This window comes from Saccopteryx bilineata, chromosome 5, assembly GCF_036850765.1.
Source record: "Saccopteryx bilineata isolate mSacBil1 chromosome 5, mSacBil1_pri_phased_curated, whole genome shotgun sequence".
Taxonomy (NCBI): Eukaryota; Metazoa; Chordata; class Mammalia; order Chiroptera; family Emballonuridae; genus Saccopteryx; species Saccopteryx bilineata.
The window spans coordinates 93336491-93357267 of record NC_089494.1 but is presented as its reverse complement, the minus strand read 5'-3'; the positions used below and the strand labels follow the sequence as shown (position 1 = coordinate 93357267).

At 35.8% G+C, this 20777-nt stretch overlaps 1 pseudogene; it reads right to left on the bottom strand.

Annotated features, from left to right (window-relative positions):
* Positions 1 to 19748: 19748 nt before the first annotated feature.
* LOC136306983 (U1 spliceosomal RNA) lies at positions 19749 to 19900 on the bottom strand (annotated as a pseudogene).
* Positions 19901 to 20777: the final 877 nt, after the last annotated feature.

The following is a 20777-nucleotide window of genomic DNA, read 5'->3' as shown; positions in this document are numbered from 1 at the left end:
ATATTTGCTGTCTGTCTATAGATTAAGGGGAAAATATGGCCAATGCTGAAAAGCTATGATCTTTGTGCCCCTCCCCTCCCCCCCACCCTGTAACCCCAACACTGTTGTTCATGTCTCTGAGTCTCATCTTTATGTCTCACCTATGTATGGAAACATATAGTTCTTAGTTTTTTCTGATTTACTTCTTTCACTCAGTATAATGTTATCAAGGCCCATCCATGTTGTTGTAAAAGATCCTATGTCATCATTTCTTATGGCTGAGTAGTATTCCATAGTATATATATACCAAAGCTTTTTAATCCACTCATCCTCTGATGGACACTTGGGCTGTTTCCAAATCTTTGCTATTGTGAACAATGCTGCCATTAACATGGGGGTGCATTTCTTCTTTTCAAACAGTGCTATGGTGTTCTTGGGGTATATTCCTAACAGTGGTATAGCTGGGTCCAAAGGCAGTTCGATTTTTAATTTCTTGAGGTATCTCCATACTGTTTTCCACAGTGGCTGCACCAGTCTGCATTCCCACCAGCAGTGCAGGAGGGTTCCCTTTTCTCCACATCCTCGCCAGCACTTATTCTGTGTTGTTTTGTTGATGAGCGCCATTCTGACTGGTGTGAGGTGATATCTCATTGTGGTTTTAATTTGCATTTCTCTAATCATTAGTGATGTTGAACATTTTTTCATATGCCTATTGGCCATCTGTGTGTCCTCTTTGGAGAAGTGTCTATTTATTTCTTTTGCCCATTTTTGGATTGGATTGTTTGTCTTCCTGGTATTAAGTTTTACAAGTTCTTTATAAATTTTGGTTATTAACCCCTTATCAGATGCTATGTCAAATATATTCTCCCATTGTGTAGTTTGTCTTTTTATTCTGTTCTTATTGTCTTTAGCTGTGCAGAAGCTTTTTAGTTTGATAAAGTCCCATTTGTTTATCCTGTCTTTTATTTCACTTGCCTGTGGAGACAAATCAGCAAATATATTGCTGCAAGAGATGTCAGAGAGCTTACTGCCTATGTTTTCTTCTAAGATGCTTATGGTTTCATGGCTTACATTCAAGTCTTTTATCCATTTTGAGTTTATTTTTGTGAACGGTGTAAGTTGGTGGTCTAGTTTCATTTTTTTGCAGGTAGCTGTCCAGTTTTCCCAACAACATTTGTTGAAGAGGCTGTCTTTACTCCATTGTATTGTCTTACCTCCTTTGTCAAATATCAGTTGTCCATAGAGCTGTGGGTTTATTTCTGAGTTCTCTGTTCTGTTCCATTGATCTATGTGCCTGTACTTATGCCAGTACCATGCTGTTTTGAGTACAATGGCCTTATAATATAACTTGATATCTGGAAGTGTGATACCTCCTGCTTTTTTCTTCCTTTTCAGGATTGCTGAGGCTATTCGTGTTCTTTTTTGGTTCCATATAAATTTTTGGAATATGTGTTCTATGTCTTTGAAGTAAGTCATTGGTATTTTCATTGGTATTGCATTTCATTGGTAAGCAATTTATAAATTGCTTTGGGTAATATAGACATTTTAATGATGTTTATTCTTCCTAACCATGAGCACGGTATATGCCTCCACTTATTCGTATCTTCCCTGATTTCTTATATCAATGTTTTATAATTTTCTGAGTACAAGTCTTTAATCTCCTTGGTTAGATTTATTCCTAGGTACTTTATTTTTTTGGTTGCAATGGTAAAGGGGATTGATTCCCTGATTTCTCTTTCTGACAGTTCATTATTAGTGTATAAAAATGCCTCTGATTTCTGAGTATTGATTTTATATCCTGCCACCTTGCCAAATTCTTTTATCAGGTCTAGTAGTTTTTTGACTGAAACTTTAGGGTTTTCTATATACAATATCATGTCATCTGCAAATAATGATAGTTTTACTTCTTCTTTTCCAATTTGGATGCCTTTTATTTCTTTTTCTTGTCTGATTGCTGTGGCTAGGACTTCCAGAACTATGTTGAATAAGAGTGTTGAGAGGGGGCAACCCTGCCTTGTTCCTGATCTTAAGGGGATAGCTTTTAATTTTTGCCCATTGAGTATTATGTTGGCTGTGGGTTTGTCATAGATGGCCTTTATCATGTTGAGGTATGTTCCCTGTATTCCCACTTTGCTGAGAGTTTTGATCATGAATGGGTGCTGGACTTTATCAAATGCTTTTTCTGCATCTATTGAAATTATCATGTGGTTTTTCTCCTTTCTTTTGTTTATGTGATGAATCACATTGATTGATTTGCAAATATTGTACCAGCCTTGCCTCCCAAGAATAAATCCTACTTGATCATTGGTGTATGATTTTTTCCATATATTGCTGGATCCGGTTTGCTAATATTTTATTGAGGATTTTTGCATCTAAGTTCATCAGGGATATTGGCATATAATTTCTTTTTGTGTGTGTTGTCTTTGCCTGGTTTTGGAATCAGAATTATGCTCGCCTCATAAAAGGAGTTTGGAAGTCTTCCTTCCTCTTGAATTTTTTGAAATAGCTTGAGAAGGATAGGAGTTAGTTCTTCTTTGAATATTTGGTAGAATATTGTGAAGCCATCAGGCCCAGGACTTTTCTTTTTTGGGAGTTTTTTGATAGCTGTTTCAATCTCATTTGTTGTAATTGGTCTGTTTAGGTTTTCTAATTCTTCCAGATTGATTTTTGGAAGATTATATGATTCAAGGAATTTGTCCATTTCATCTAGGTTGTCTAGTTTTTTGGCGTACAGTTCTTCATAGTATTTTCTTACAATATTTTGTATTTCTGTTGTGTCAGTTGTTATTTCTCCACTCTCGTTTCTAATTTTATTTATTTGAGTCCTCTCTCTTTTTTTCTTGGTGAGTCTTGTTAAAGGTTCATCGATCTTGTTTACCTTTTCAAAGAACCAGCTCCTAGTTTCATTGATCCTCTGTATTGTTTCTTTAGCCTCTATGTCATTTATTTCTGCTCTGATCTTTATTATTTCCTTCCTTCTACTAGCTCTGGGCTTTACTTGCTGTTCTTTTTCTAGTTCTTTTAGATGCAGGGTTAAGTTGTTAATTTGAGCTTTTTCTAGCTTCTTGAGGTATGCCTGTAATGCTATAAACTTCCCTCTCAGGACTGCTTTTGCTGTGTCCCATAAATTTTGGGTTGATGTATGCTCATTATCGTTTGTTTCTAGGAATTTTTTAATTTCTTCTTTGATCTCAATGTTAACCCATTCATTGTTTAATAACGTGCTATTTAGTTTCCAAGTGTTTGAATGTTTTTCAATTTTTCTATTGTGGTTGATTTCTAGTTTAATGCCATTGTGATCAGAGAAAGTGCTCGATATGATTTCAATCTTCTTAAATTTGTTGAGCCCGCTTTTGTGCCCTAACATGTGGTCTATTCTAGAGAATGTACCATGAGCGCTTGAAAAGAATGTATATTCTGCTGTTTTAGGGTGAAAGGTTCTGAAGATATCTATTAAATCGAGTTCATCTAATATGTCCTTTAAGTCTGCTGTTTCTTTGTTAATTTTCTTTCTTGAGGATCTATCTAATGATGTTAATGGGGTATTGAAATCTCCTACTATTATAGTATTGCTGTTGATCTCGCCCTTTAAGTCTATCAAAGTCTGCTTTATATATTTAGGTGCTCCTATATTAGGTACGTAGATATTTATAATGGTTATATCTTCCTTTTGGATTGCTCCCTTTATCATTATGTGGTGACCTTCTTTATCTCTAACTATGGTCTTTGTTCTAAAGTCCATTTTGTCTGATATAAGTATTGCTACCCCAGCTTTTATTTCATTTCCATTTGCATGAAATTTTTTTTTCCATCCTTTTATCTTCAGTCTGTGTGCATCTTTTGATTTAAGGTGTGTCTCTTGTAGACAGCATATGTATGGGTCCTGTTTTCTTATCCACGCAGCTACCCTATGTCTCTTGATCGGATCATTTAATCCATTAACATTTAAGGTTATTACTGATATGTAATTGTTTATTGCCATTTTTTTTTCTTTAAAACTGTTTTTCTCTTTTGCTATATTCTTTTTTTCCTTTGATCTGTTTACAACAGGTCCCTTAGCATTTCTTGCAGCCTTGGTTTGGTTGCAGTGAAATCCTTGAGGTTTTTTTTTGTCTGTAAAGCTTTTTATTTCTCCTTCAATTTTAAATGATAGCCTTGCTGGATAAAGTAGTCTTGGTTGTAGGTTCTTGTTCTGCATTACTTTAAATATTTCTTGCCATTCCCTTCTGGCCTCAAGTGTTTCTGTTGAGAAGTCAGAAGTCATCCTTATGGGGGCTCCTTTGTAGGTGATTGTCTTTTTTTCTCTAGCAGCTTTTAATATTTTCTCTTTATCATTTAGCTTTGGTAATTTAATTATGATGTGTCTGCCTTAATTGGGGGAAGTTTTCCGCTGTAATATGTTTGAACAAAGTCTCTATCCCTTGTTCTTTCTCTTCTTCTTCAGGAACCCCTATGATGCGAATGTTATTTCTCTTCATGTTGTCACAGAGCTCTCTTAGAGTTTCCTCAGACTTTTTGAGTCTCTTTTCTTTTTTCTGCTCTGCTTCCGTGCCTTTATTTATTGTGTCTTCTAACTCACTGATTCGATTCTCTGCTTCATCCATCCTGCTTTTAATTCCTTCCATTGTATTCTTTATTTCAGATATTGTATTTGTCATTTCTGTCTGATTCTTTTTTATTATTTCAATGTCCTTTTTTATATTTGTTATCTCTTTATTTAGGTTTTCGTAATGGCCATCTATGGTGGTTCTAATATCTTTGAGCATCCTAACAATCATTATTTTAAACTCTGCATCTGGTAATTTGGTTATATCTGATTCACTTAGGTCCTTTTCTGGGGATTTCTCTTGGTTTATTTGTGTTGTATTTCTCTGCCTCCGCATTTTCTCTTCACGAGAGTGGCTGTGATCATGTGCTCGGGTGCACAAGGGTTGGTGGCCTTGGCCTTTGCCCCGCCCCTGTGTGTGACGTTATGCTTGGTCCTGAGGGCACTGGCGAGCACCTTTGCTCAGCTGCGGGTCTCCGCCTGTTTCCAAGCTTTCGCCCTGCCTTTGCAGGATGATCCCACTCAAGGAACAGCTGCTAGCCTTGGCTCTACTGCCAGGCAAGGCTGCGTGCCCAAGCTCAGCTTCGTAGCAGAACTCCACCTCTTTTAGGCTTTTGGCTCTACCCTCGTGGGAGGAGCCATCTACCAAGTCAGACCGCAAGCCTGGGTTGCACAGGCGGGGCAGGGATGTGCTCCTCTGCCCTTGCTCCGGGGCTGGTTTCTACCCTTTCTGGGTTTCCCGCCCTTCTCCCGGAGGCTGGATTACAGGCTGCCGGCAGCTGAGTTTAGCCGCTTTTGCACGCCCCCTTCTCCCTAGCCGGGCAAGATTGAGCTCACACCTGAGCCCACTGGTGGCCAGCCAGCTTCTGCCCCTGCCAGCAGAACCACGCTTTTGTCTCCCCCTGCCGCCCGCTCTCCGGTGCGCCCTCAGCCACGTGGGTGGGGGCGTTGCAGCTCGGACCCTAAGACTCACTACTGTAGACCCGAAAGCTCCCTCTTTCTATGTGACTCTGCTCTGAATGCTGCGGGGGAGCTTGTTTGACTGCTTTCCTGCTTCCTTTTGCTGGTATTGCTGTTTCCGGGGGAAATATTCACTTCAGCTTTGGGGAGTGACTCGTCCCAGGGGTTAGGGTGGCTATCTCCCAAAAATGTTTCTCCCTATGCCCCCTAGATTGCACTCTCTTCCTGTTACTGTGGTTCTCTCCCCTCTCCCTCCGTCTCCAGGAGCCCCGGGTGAGTGTTTGTGAGAGAGATGTTCTGCATGGTCCCTTTAAGAAGGATCCTGGGTCTGAGAAATCAGACTCTCTCACAAACAGTATCCTGACTTGTTTCCAGCTAAATACTGTCCTTATGCTTCTTCTGGGCTCTGGGGCTGCAGGCTGGGGCTTTGTTCCTGGGGCTCAGGACCCTTTCCCCTCTGCTAAACTCACTTCCCGCCACGCGAGTCTCTCCCTGCTGCCGTTCGCTCCGAGGAGCTGGGCAGCCCTCTCGGCGTTTCCGCCTTTCTGCTTTTCCTACCAGTCTCTGTGTGGCTTCTTCAGCATTCCTGGATTGAAGAGTCCTTTTAGTTTAGTCCAAAGTTGGTTTTTCCAGCTGATAGTTCATAAAATTAGTTTGTAATCCACATTGGTTCTGGGAGGTAGATGCTGGTACGTCCGCCTACTCCAGCGCCATCTTGTCTCTCCTCAAAAGCTAAGTTTCTTAACTTTATTTCCCAATGAGGCTGAAGTCTGTGAAGTCAGGCATTATTAATTTTCAACGTTGAGTCACCTAGCAATGTGACTATTACATAAGTGTTAAATAAATATTGGATAAATTAATGAATATCAGAAAATGGGTTTGTATTTTTTAAAACTTCCCAGGTGATTTTAATATTCTAGATTTACAAAACAAACCATTGGAATAGCAATAGCTAGTGCTTTAGATTATAAAGACAATAATTAGTAAAGCTAATTTTTAGCTATTTAATTCAGTTATTATATAGTAATTAGGAACTCATAATATACTTATGAAATACATTCCTTTGCTGAAGGCTGCCTAACATTTGTACTGCTAGTGTTTTATTTTCTTTCAGATATCACTTTAAACTTGATGAGGGCGACCAAGTAGCCCTCCCTTTTTTTTTTTTTTTTTTTTTTGTATTTTTCCAAAGCTGGAAATGGGGAGGCAGTCAGACAGACTCCCGCATGCACCCGACCGGGATCCACCCGGCATGCCCACCAGGGGGCATCGTTCTGGCTGCAATCAGAGCCATTCCAGTGCCCGAGGCAGAGGCCACACAGCCATCCTCAGCTCCCGGGCAAACTCCGCTCCAGTGGAGCCTTGGCTGCGGGAGGGGAAGAGAGAGGCAGAGAGGAAGGACAGGGGGAGGGGTGGAGAAGCAGATGGTCACCTCTCCTGTGTGCCCTGGCGGGGAATCGAACCCAGGACTCCCACAAGCCAGGCCGATGCTCTACCACTGAGCCAACCGGCTAGGGCCTAGTCCTCCCTTTTTAAAGCTCAAACATGAACTACTTTACAGTGAACCAATTCACATATAATATTGCATTTGAGGACAGAAAGTATTTCCCAAGAAAGTGCTTCAATGCTTTCTCATTATCAGATTCTACAGAAGAACAAATTCTTTTCTACAATTTAAACATTGAGTATTTCTGTATGTTTAAGAACTTCAATTGGAATAAGATCATTTCATGGAGTGTTTTAACATTAAATTGCTTTTGTTTTAGATCAGAGGTTCTTGAAGTTCTATATACCTGGCTCTGATCTTTTTCTATCTAATTTCTGCTAAATTTACTTTTAATATCTTATTTTCCATCTCATTTGATATGGAATATTTTCTTATCTGTGTTCAGATGTTTACATCCATTTAATATTCATCTGCCTAAGCAATTTTGTTCTGCAACACATTCTCTAACATAACTTTTATCAAAAAAAGTTTATATTTTAAAGTATACTATGTTGACAGAGATAAATAAATAAATAAATAAATAAATTCGTTAACTACTATAGCATTCGGGGTCATGAATAATTCTCATATATGTTAGGTATTTTGTTGTTGTATTTTTCTAAAGTTAGAAGTGGGGAAGCAGTCAGACAGACTCCAGCATGTTCCCGACAGGGGCCCACCCATCATGCCCGCCAGGGGGCAAGCCCATCTGGGGCATTGCTCCACTGTGGCCGGAGCCATTCTAGAGCCTAAAGAGGAGACCACAGCCGTCCTCAGTGCCCGAGCCAACTTTGCTCCACTGAAGTCTTGGCTGTGGGAGAGGAAGAGAGAGATAGAGAGAAAAGGGGGGGGGAAGGGTGGAGAAGCAGATGGGCGCTTCTTCTGTGTGCCCTGACCAGGAATCAATCCCGGGATTTCCACATACCAGGCCAACACTCTACCGCTGAGCCAACTGGTCAGGGCCTTTAGGTATTTTTAATGAAATTATTTCGATAAAATTCTGTGATGATTGAGAAATGTGTATATGTATGTAGGCATGTATATATGTAAAGAAAGTTATGGATAACCATATATATAGATGAATAATGGTATACTTTTTATTTTTTTGCTCCAGTTAAAACTGCAATGTAAGTAGAATACTTAATTTACTATAAATAATTGTGTAAAACAATTTACTGGAGAAATTTTCTTATGTTTGCATATAATGTTTCTTATATTCTGCATATAAAGGGCATTAGCTCTAACACCTAAATTTCAGTATTTCCATTAATAGGTTGTACTCTCCTGTTTCTTTATGTATTAATATTTATCCTAAGTTGTAATCAAATTTCTATATTTATTCTCTAGCAATGCTGGAGGTTGAAAACCACAAGTATATATAAAGTTTTAGTGGTTGTTTTTAAAAGTGATTTTATAAAAGTTGAGGTATTTTTCTATTAGAGTACCTAATAGTTGAGTTCTATACTTAAATTAATACCATTGAGATTTATAGAAAATTTATGATCACAAATACTGATTTTGAATTATCCAGTTCCTACCTCCTCCTCAATGTGGCTGATATCTATATCTTCTGTTGCTGTCCCCATTGACTCTACTACATATTTAAGGGTTAGATATTTTGGCTTATTTTGCAGTTTCTTAATTGAATTGAAGCATATGTATCCAATCATTTTAATATGATTGTATTTTCTACAAAGGCAAGGTAATGTCTTATGTGCCTTGTATCTCTCACAATTTCTATCACAGGTCTAAACGAATAAATATTTAATAATTACATATTTATTTACTTCAGATATTTATGCAATCCCAACTTATTACACTGGAGAACAAAGTTTTTTTTCATTTTCTGTTGCATAAGGTTTTAGAACTGTTTCTATATATGTCTACATCGCTGATTCCAAATCTGAAATCCATTTTTTGATGCATGCTCTAGTTTTTATGCAATTTTAATTTCTTTTTGTTACAGATAATCTCATGCTTTGGTTTTAAATAGGAGTTAAAGGGCAACGACTCTTGGATTGAACATCAACACAAGGCAATTAATGTTTTACAAACATCACTTTAACATAATTGTAGTTGTTTTTAAATGTAAAAAAATATTATCTGATAAAAACACCCTCTTATTTCATTTTAAGATTGAATCATGGCTTCTTTGAGTATGCGGAAATGTAAGAATAGTCCTGACACCTTCTGTTATATATGTGGCTGTTACACACTTCAACATCAAAGGCGCAATATTTCATCATTTGTGACACGTGCATATATTGCCTATTTTCAAGTTCCCCTTGGCGATCAAGACAAGAATTGGGCTCCTCATATTGTGTGTCATAATTGTGAGGAAATGCTGTGTGACTGGACAAAAGGAAAATGCAAAGGAATGCCTTTTGGTATTCCCATGGTTTGGCATGAACCTAAGGACTACAGCAGTGACTTTTTTTTATGTGTGATCCATACAAAGGGCATTGGCAAGAATAAATGGCATATGATCGCATATCCTAATATTCCTTCAGCAATATGACCTATCCCACACTCTGAGACATTCCCGGTTCCAGTTTTCAATGGTTTTATTTCTTCTAATGATGAAGAAAGTGAACGTGGTGATCAAGTGTATTTTGATAAGATGCATGAGGAAATGGTTGTAGATTCTGAAGGGTATTCTTCTGGTGCCAGGCAGTCATTAACCCCTCAGCAGTTTAGCCAACCTGAATTGAATGACTTAGTAAGAGATTTGGGCCAATCAAAGAAAGCAGCTGAGTTATTAGCCTCCAGGCTTCAAGAAAATAATGTACTTTGCTGGTCAGCTAAAGTATCCCATTTCAGGAAGCGTGAACAAATTTTTGTGGACTGTTTTTTTTTTAAGACAAACACTTTGTTTACTGTCATGATATCAATAGCCTTCTCAGACAGCTAGGTGTTACCACTTATAATCCAACAGAATGGCAGCTATTTCTTGACAGCTCTAAATGGAGTCTCAAATGTGTTCTCCTACACAACGGTAATTTTTTTTTTTTGTATTTTTCTGAAGCTGGAAATGGGGAGAGACAGTCAGACAGACTCCCGCATGCGCCCGACTGGGATCCACCCGGCACACCCACCAGGGGCGACGCTCTGCCCACCAGGGGGCGATGCTCTGCCCCTCCGGGGGGGGTCGCTATGTTGCGACCAGAGCCACTCTAGCGCCTGGGGCAGAGGCCACAGAGCCATCCCCAGCGCCTGGGCCATCTTTGCTCCAATGGAGCCTTGGCTGCGGGAGGGGAAGAGAGAGACAGAGAGGAAAGCGCGGTGGAGGGGTGGAGAAGCAAATGGGTGCTTCTCCTGTGTGCCCTGGCTGGGAATCGAACCCGGGTCCTCCGCACGCTAGGCCGACGCTCTACCGCTGAGCCAACCGGCCAGGGCCACAACGGTAATGTTTATGCAGCAGTTTCAATTGGTTATTCAACTCATCTGCGAGAAGATTATAATGACATAAAAATTGTCTTCGACTTTCTAAAGTATGAGGAGCATAACTGGATTATTTGTGTGAATCTTAAAATGGTAAATTTCCTGCTAGAACAACAGAGAGATTTCAACGAAGTATCCTTGCTGTCTGTGTTTGTGGGACAGCCAAGTTCAGGAGAAACACTGGACACAGAAGGAGTGACCAAAATGTAAAGTAGGGATGCAAAATATTATGAATGAACCTGTAGTTAATCAAGACAGGATCATTTTTCCTCCACTTCACATCAAACTTGGCTTAATGAAACAGTTTGTTCAGGCTTTGAATAGAGAAAGTGAATGCTTTCAACATATTATTTCTGCTTTTCCTGCCATGTGTTTTGAGAAGATAAAAGCAGGTATATTTGATGGACCTCAAATTTGAACTTTCATACGTGACAAAGAATTTGGCAGGAAGATGAATAAGGAGGAGAAAGCAGCATGGTGGTCTTTTGTGGCAGTTATAAAGAACTTCCTTGGCAACAAAAAAGCAGAAAACTATGAACTTCTGGTTCAAAGGATGCTGTTGGCTTTCTGCAACATTGGAATGTAATGTGAGCATTAAGATTCACATCCTGAACAGTCACCTTGATTAGTTTCCCGAAAATCTTGGAGCTGTTAGTGATAAGCAGACTACTGGTGAAGCATCAAACGAGATTGTCCTCAACAAGTACACAAACACAATAGCTACAAATGCAAATTTTTGCCTGAATAAAATTTAAATAAGTTTTGTGCAAATTTTATGATTAAAATAAGTGTTTTAATATGTTTTATTTTGAAATTGTAGACAAATTCTGATGCAATCTTTTAGTGTATTAGTGTATTTACTGCATTATATAAATTATTATATTTTCACAAAAATGATGCTCAAGAAGACATTCTACGTCATTATGTTAAGCTAAATGTTGAAATTTTTACAATAAGATGAAAAACCTAAATATTAAATTTCAAAAAAACTATAGCTTACAGAGAAAAACTAATGTCAGATTTGAGATCAGCACACTCAAATTAGGTAAGAACAAGTGTTTTTGTGGATGCAACAAAAATTTTGTTCCCTAGTGTTATTAAGAAATATTATACATTTCATTTAACAGTTCTGTAGGTGATAAACTAGAAATAATCCTCTGTCATTGCCTAAAGGAAAATATTAATATTTATTTACTTAGGGGATCTATTTTGCTGGATCTTTACTCAGTATTAGATGTGATTAATATCCCATGACTGCTAATGTGAGAAATAAGATTACTATCATTCAGGTTGATTCTATTAGTTAATGGTATCATCACATTATGACTTCAAAATGGAATAAACAAAAATCTTGAAGCCAGGTACATTCCATCTTGTTTAACTCACCTATGCATCACAAGAAATGATGACTAAAAGGGGAAGCAGATTTCATATCAAACACTGAAATTCCACAATGTGAGGTCTTTGTCGTTTTTGGTACATTTTTTAAGAACATAGACTGGATTTTAATTTTAAATTACTAAACAAATATTCATTGAGTATTGCTCTATTAAGAAAGTGTTAAATTTTTATAGTATATAATACATTTCTCAATTTTAGATTATTTTAATGCTATAGATATTTGAAGGAACAAAAGCCTTCATCCTTAACTTGATCTTGATAACAACTGAGTAGTGAAAAATTGATGTTCCAAAGACATCAATGTTCTATCTATACAGCCTTTTATCATAAAATTGGCATTACAGTTTTAGGTATTCTACTTTGTCTTAAAAATAAATGTATATATTAGGTCTTGGGGAAGAACAAAATTTAGGAAAACATGCTAAAATATAGCAAATAACATTAATGATTATTTATCTACAAATCTTAAAAAAAGTTTTTTTCCAGTCATTATAACACATTTCTAACTGCCGAGGACCTGCTCTTAAGCTTGAAAGAATCTACAAGGGAATGATTACAGTTCTATTTCATGTGACGTGAAACCATTATTTTATATAAAAAATATTATTAGATTCTCAGCCATTTGAGTACTTTCCATTGCAAATTCTCAGGAAGTTCCAGCGATACTCTAGAGTGCATAGTGCTTGCACACTAGCTATGTAAAATATCATGAGATATAAAATTAAGGAAGTAATCTGAATAAACAAGGTTTCCTATATTGCAGTTGATTCTATCTAGAAATTATAGCAAAGACTAAACCTTTATTAAGAGAAACTTATACTTGAGAATCCCAGACCAGATGAAGAAATTTGTAAGGAAGAGTTTAAAGATATATGTTATATTATATTTAGATTTTTAATTAATTTATTTATTTTTTAAATTTATTGAGATGACATGGTTTACCAATATATACTGAAAAATGAGAAAAGTTTTCTGAGTCAACAAAACATTTATTTTATTCAGATAGCCTGAAATTCTATAAAATTAGGCATAAATAAATAAAGATAACCTTTAACTTTACCTTATTATTTTGCACCCCTTCTTCACTCTTATCTAGGCCTTATTAGAGTGCATTTCCAAAGTAGAGTAAACATTTCACTGATAGTTGAGAAGGTGAGTTTGGACAATGCATGATGAACATATTTTATTACCTAAAAGTTGAAGTAGTTGACATTTATTTTAACATACATTATATAAAACAGAATCAATGCATTAAAAACATGTTAGTTATTATTGTTTAGAAATGTATGTAATATAATGATTTAATGTTTTTAAAGAAGATGATTGAAGTAAAAACATTAAATAAATATTACTATAAGTGGTATATAGTTGTAGCAAAATGAAAAAGTGAAGGTGGAAATGTCTCAAATTGCAGAGACACTGTCCATGGTACTCATTGTTTTCCTTCTCAAAGACACGCAGTCTGATTTTGCATGCAGGTAGGTCTATCGTGCTTTGAATGGTTTTACTGTTTCAATAGAAATATTTTCAATCATCTCTAATGATGCAATATTCCAAGTCAAGTTGTTTGCTACATCAATAACTTTGATACTGTCAACTGCTATGTGATGGTAGAAAATAGTACTAGTGAAATATTTTGTCTTTCATCCTTTCTATTAGTAAAACCTATTAATTATTTTTTCTAAAACATGTGCCTCTATACATGTGCTGTGTAGATTTTCCTTTCCACCCTGGTTTTGAGATTTCATATATTCTGTCAATGGCTTCCATACAGATTAATCTTTAAAAAAATTCTCTTCTGCTGAAGCTCATTAAATATTTTAACAGAATTGTTGGCAGCATTGGCTAAATCCCAGGACCTAGCTAAAGCTTATCTAATTGTCATCATCTCCTTATACCAACCTTTGTAAATACAGATGATGAGAAAACTGGGACAATAAAAAGTCAAAAGTCAAGTGGTCACCCTGGAAATCACACTCAATCTCTTTTGAGAACCCAAAACTTTTGACACTACATTAAATTATTTTATATATAAATCTAATTTTAATAGGTATAGTGAAAATGTTTTCTTTCATATTTATCTTTAGAATATGTCACCATCAATGCTATTTCAATTTTGAGTACCTATTTTGCTTGGCCTTGTGACACTTCACCTTATTGGTTTTCTTTTCAGTTTTCTCAAAAATTATATTCTCCTCTACTGATTTATCTGTCTCATTGTTTCTATAAATGATCCTGGCACAGGATAACATAATTGACCTATATCTATACCCTGTATACTCATTATTCTTTAGATAATTAAAATCACCTCAACAACTGAAACAATAGAATAAAGATATTATGAAAATGAAGTTATTCACCTTTGCAGAGTCTGCAAAATAAATATGTGACTAAGGTTATCTTCACTTGGGTACAACATATTCTTTTTTGTTTTTTAATTAATCACTTAGGTTCATATATGTCTAGTAGAAACTAAAGACACTACTTTCCTTGTTTTACTGTACTTCTGAACATCTAGAGAGAGAGAGAGAGAGAGGGAGAGAAAGAGAGACAGAAAGGAGATATTAAAGGAGAAAGAGAGAGTAAAGGAGAGGGAGAGAGAGAGGAGAGTAAAGAAGAGAGACTAAATTATTCTTTCATTGCTACCTTAAAATCTATGCTAGATTTGAAACCACAATGCACAATGGCAGCAGTACTATTACTGGTCCTATTCTTTACTTAAGTCAAAGGACACTCCAATGTATGTTACTAAAGTTAAGATAAAATTTAATATTTGTTTATACTCAAAAGTTTATTCTTTCAAAACATGAACATTAAACAAGGGTCTCAGGACCTTCTGCCTCATCCCAATATGAACAGTTATATTCTAATTTCTGAGTCCAGTTTGCCACTTTATATTTCAACTTCTCACATGATAATTTTTTCTCTATGGATTGAGTATCCTTTCCAGGACAGCAAAATTTAATTAGGAATGTTACAGTCATTCAGAGAAGTCCAACAAGCATTTTTTCTCAAAAAGAAGTATGTCAGGGTCTTTATCATTGTCACTCAAGAGGCTCACGGATCATTATAAAATTATAACAAATTTTGTTTCAAATAGCAGAGGGGATTGATAGAGGAATGCTATGCCAGACACAAAAGATCCCATTACCTACTCCTCTGAGGCAATGGAAGTCATTCAAATGTTGAAGAAAAAAATCAAAGAATATCTGTTCCAATATGGTGGAGTGCATTTGCTCAGTATCTCTTAGCATTGTCTCTTGGAAAAAAAAATGTAACCCTTTTTTATCAAGATCTATCATAAAAGATTTATATCAAGTAAGGAATGCTTGTATTATACAGACAGCATTGTAATATTGACTGTCACCTTGGAGGTTTTCTTTATTGGGCTAACAAACTTTGATTAGGAAACACTTCAAAGACATACATTATTATAAATCAGGAAAAAATAAATAGATAAACTGCTCAGTTTTTAAAAAAAATTAAGATAAATTAAAAGGTGAATATGGGGAGTAAAAGAAGAGTTTTGGAGAGAATAGGTAAGCCATTACACTTACTGGAAGATTAGGGTCTCTGGTGGAATATAGCCTGATGAATGCTTCTACTCATGGAAATATCTGAAAACTTTTCTCAGCAATTTGTGCTGGAGAAAATTTGGAAAAATAACTCATTTTGTATTTCCCTTAAAGCAAAGCCTAAATGTAAAATACTTATGTCCATGTAGGTTATTTGTTTAAGATGTAATTCTAAGAAGTGAAAGTGAAGGAGCATGAAGAATGAGAAAATGAAGGGGAAAAACAATAAGAGTACATCACTGAAATTTTTATTGTAGGCTTTCATTTCTTCATGGTTTCAGAGAAATGTACAGGATGCCTCTGAAAGACTGAAATCTGGATTACTATGGCCACTAGTTCCTACTTTTCAACAATTAACAGTCAGTCCTAGAGATGTTAAATCTTCTCTATTCATGGACTGCACTTGTGTTTGGGTTAATAAGCCCCACATCATCAAAAAGATCTTGTGACAGTAGCAAAAAGAGTCAAAGTGGGTGCCTGGAATGGGACAATGACAACTTCTGGTGATGGTTATGGAGATGTGATGTGGATCCCAGAGATAAATTAGGATGAGTAAAGTTATCAAGATATGATACAGTATGGAAAAAATGACCAAGCATCAGGACATTATATGAATCAGTTTAGTAAAAGCAAGAATTCAGAAATAAATGTGTCTAGAGGAAATGTTAACACTGTGCATGAAGGTCTGTGGAGTTTCATTAAAATACTGGCTCTTGCCATCGTACCCAGCATGATGGCCATCATGAGTGTCTCTAACTAGGCGACATTCAAGTTCTCTAATTGTAGAATTCAGAGATAGTTTCTTTCTTCATACAACTCTTACTAGAAACAAGTAATTTTCTCTATTAAAAATAGATAAAAGGACAATTAGGGTCAGTGATATTTCTAAATTTATTATATCTCACTAAATAATCTGAGTTCCAAGAACTTTGAGCATGTCTCAAGTTCTACCATACTTCTAGTTCTGTATGTGTTGACTCATTTAATCCTCATAACAATCCTCTGAGGTAGGTGCTATTATTACTCCCACTTGTTCAGATAAGAAAATTAAGGCACAGTGAAGTTAACTAATTTGGCCAGCTAATAAGTGGCAGAGCTGGAATTGAGACTTGAGAATCAGAATGCACATCAACCTCTAAAACACTGCATGCTTATACCTCTTAGGACAAGACACAAAGTTCTTAAGACATCAAGACCCACATTCTTGTCTACTGTGTTTATTATAATACTACCCACATTTAAAAAAATACACCTAAATAATTTTGTTTTATGGTCAAAATATTAACTTTTAAATGATCTAATATTCCTCAGCAGATATACATGCAAAATGCACTTTCATTGATTTCTTTAAAAAAAGTAACAATACAAAAAATAGGTCAAGCACCTTCGTTAATTAACTCCATTTCATTAAAATCATGACCTCTGGTTTAAAATGCCTTTACTCTTGTGTGTTAAATTTATGTGAATGGTCCATAAACAGTCCCTAATTAGTCACATGTGTATTCAGATGTGGGCTCTTGTGTTATAAACTAACACTGAAGTGTATAAGGAACTGTCAGTCAGATCAAAAGTCAACTGAAATCATCCCGTTTGCAAAGCTGAGAGCCTGTCACAGTTAGTTAGTCATAAATGTTTAAAACAGCAACCAAACTTTTATTCTAATTGAGCATGAGTTGAAAGGCTACCCACTTTGATGTCTTTGCTTTTATCATTTGTATATAGCTAAAAGAAAAAAAACCCTACTATTATGCTTTTTTTTTAAATCCCCCCTTGGAGTGGTAGACATTACTTGGTTCTGAAAATATACAGGTAGATCAATCTATAATTGCAGGGAGTTTGTACAGTTTCCAGTTATGCCTATAATTTCCCACGTGCAAATGTTCAAAAGTAAAATTCTTTCCTCTCTTTTTTCTTCATTTGATCTTTTTCTCAACATATTTGTGATTCAAGACATACGGAACACATCTTTACAATGATATTTAGGGAGAAATTTTTTTTTCTATAGATGAAACACCAGATTCAGAAAGGTTAAATTATTTGCCCAAAGTCACATAGCCAATAAATGATAGAACAGGGAAACAAAACCAAATGGGCTTGGGTTTGAAGTCTTAGCTCTTAAGTACAAAGTGCTGTAAAGGGTTCTTGGTCTCTCTGCCTCAACTTCTCTAAGCTACTTCTTAAAAAAAAGTCCTGTATCCCAATGACACAGCAATTCTGTGGTCTCACTTATTTCTTCCTATTAATATTGAGCTGTATTACAACTAAACTATAGGTTCTATAGGTGGTGCTACTTTTCCAAATTGGTTACTTTGAGTGTAAACATGCTCAACTACACCTGTCTAGAGCTTCAGTTTAAAACCAGAATTTGTTCCAGATGGAGTGCAGCATTTTATGAGCATAGTATTCCACTTACTCAATTTTCTTCAACCTTCACAGAAGTTGAATCATAGATTTTTTTAAACACTAATATTGAACATTTTATTAGTAAAATTCAGGAACATTAATTAATGGCCTCATTTTGGAGACTTAGATTTTAAGACCCAGAAGTGAAGTATCTATTAAGGCCCTAGGGCATTTTATCTGGCAACATAACAAAGATCTCAAATTGTCAGGCTTGTAGACATTTCCATTCTTTTAGTTTAAAATTTGAGTAGAAGGCCTGCATTTATCCTATAATTTTCTTCCAAGATTATTATCAGGATAGCTAAATCTGGAAACACTGTCTAGACAAGCCAAAGGATCTCATTTTTGTATTTCATTGTTATAAGCTCCTCCATAAATTATTATTATTATTATTTGTACACATGCATGAGAGAGAAAGAAAGAGAGAGAGAGAGAGAGAGAGAGAGAGAGAGAGAGAGAAAGATACAAAGAATCAAGGCATAGTTATGGCACTTTTGTCGATCACTGATTTTCAGAAGTGCCTTCGCCAGGAGGCTCAGGCCAGCCAGTGACCCGTTGCTCAAGCCAGAGACCATTGGGTTCAAGTCAGTGACTACTGGGCTCAAGCTGGCGAGCCTGTGCTCAAGCCAGAAACCTCCGGGTTTCAAACCAGGAACTTTACTTTCCCAGTCAATGCTTTAACAATCAGATTTATTTTTCTTCTTGTTCAGTCAGTTATCCTTTAAAGATATTTAAACAATATTTTAAAATATTTACCCATGTGGTTTCCATTTTCTAACTGCTTTACTTTGTGTAAATCTTGACGTCCTTCTACCATCAGCTACCTTCTGTCTATAAGAATTACTGTAATAAACCTTGTAGGATGGGTCTGCCAAGTGATTATTTTTTTCATGTTTTATGTGTCTAAAAATGTTTTTATTTTGCTTTCATTTTTGAAAAATATGTTTGTGAGTTACATAATCTTAAATTGACAATCTGTTTTTCAATACTGTAATGTTCTAACTCTATTATATTCTCACATGCTTTATTTCAGATGAAAAATCTAATGCCATTTTTATTTTTGTTCTTTTGTACCTGTCATGTATATATCTTTTCTGCATGTTTTTAAGAGTTTGTTTTTATTCAAGTTTTCAGAAATTTTATAATAATATGCTTTAAGATAGCTTTTCTTCATGTTTGTTTTGCTTGAAGTTCTTTTGAGCTCCTTGGATTTGTGAATGTATGAGTTTTATTAAATATGACAATTTTGGGACATTTATTTCTTAAAATATGTTTTTTCTCTCCTCTCTTTATCCTTTGTATGGGATACCAATTATCCCAAACCAGGCCAATTTAACTTGTTCCACTGATCACAAATTATTTTTATTTTTTAAGTCATTTTTTCCCAGTGTTTTATTTTGAATAGTTTCTATTGCTAAGTCCTCATGTTCACTAATATTTTCTTTTGCAATGTCTAATCTGTTTTTAATCCCATTCTGTGCTTTTTATTTATTTTTTTCTTTTTTTAATTTTAAACATTTTAGCTTCCACCCCTTAGATGATATTCTGGATCTTCTTATATATTTCATGTGTCAACATAAAATTTGAACATGAAGTAGAGTTGTCATGACTGTGTTTTGGGTTTTTTTTTGTGGTAACATATTTTAATGACATTCCTATTAATGATTTGATACCCCTGTTTATTCTGGATACTTTAGTTGACAAATTACTTTTCTAATTATAGGTTATATTTTCTTATCTGTTGTATGCTTTTTGATATTTGCTTAAATGCCCAACATCATGATTTTTACTTTGTTGAACGCTGGATATTTTTCATTCCTATAAATTTGTGTTTTGTTCTGGGATGCCATTTAGTAATTTGGAAACAATTTGAATCTTTCAGTTCTTACATTTATAATTCATTAGTCAGGTCCAGAGGAGAACCTGAAGCAAGGCATTCTTAAGTCTTTTTTTTTTTCAGGGAAGTATGCAAACACTGTTCCCCACTACCACAAATTATACAGTCAAGTTTCTCACATTTGGGAAAATTGCAAGGGTATACACATATAGAAAGCTTGCTGTGGAAAAAGCACCTTCAAAATTATGTTATTTCCCCTGCTAGGTAGGTAGGAGTAATCTCTCTAATGCTTTGTGGATTAATAGTTTTCCCAGTCTATTCTAGGAGAACAAGCATTGTTCTTGTTTCTGTAAGCATACCAGGGACTGTTTCCTCTAATTTTTTTAGATGATTTTTTTTTTCCTGCAGCCTTGGGTGGTTTTTACATATGCATGTGTTGATCACTGTTCTGCTGAATCCTGGAGGAAGACCTTCTACACATGCCAGTGTTCTCTTTCTGTGCTACTTTCTCCTTCTGGTACTTTGTCCTATGAACTCTAATTGCCTTGGTTTCCTTGTACTCTCAGCTCAATAATTCTCTTGAGCTCTAACTCAGTTTTTCTTTATAAGGCAGTAAATGAGGACAAAATTTATGGCTCACTTGGTATAGTTTCTGCCTCTCAAGGAAATCTGACTTTCATCACCTAATAACCAGTGCCTTAAAGCTTATTGTTTCATTTATTTTGTCTGATTTTTTTAAGTTGTTGTGTATTTCATATTAGAGACTAAATCTAGTTCCTATTTTTTATCTGGTCTGAAGATGAAAAACATAAAAATGTATTAAACACTCACTATATCCTAGGCCAGTGGTTCTCAAACTTTTTGAAGTCAGGGTGCATTTAAAATCCTACAAATAATTGTAGGCTCACTATATACAAATTTCTGAGAAATATGTTTTAATAATTAAGTCAAATATTAAAGAAAAAATATAAAGTCCAAGCGTGCTTTTATGATAATTAAACAAAATAAATATGACAAAATTAAATTTATTCTGACATTAAAAAATATTTTTGGCCCTGGCCGGTTGGCTCAGTGGTAGAGCGTCAGCCTGGCGTGCGGAAGTCCCGGGTTCGATTCCCAGCCAGGGCACACAGGAGAAGTGCCCATCTG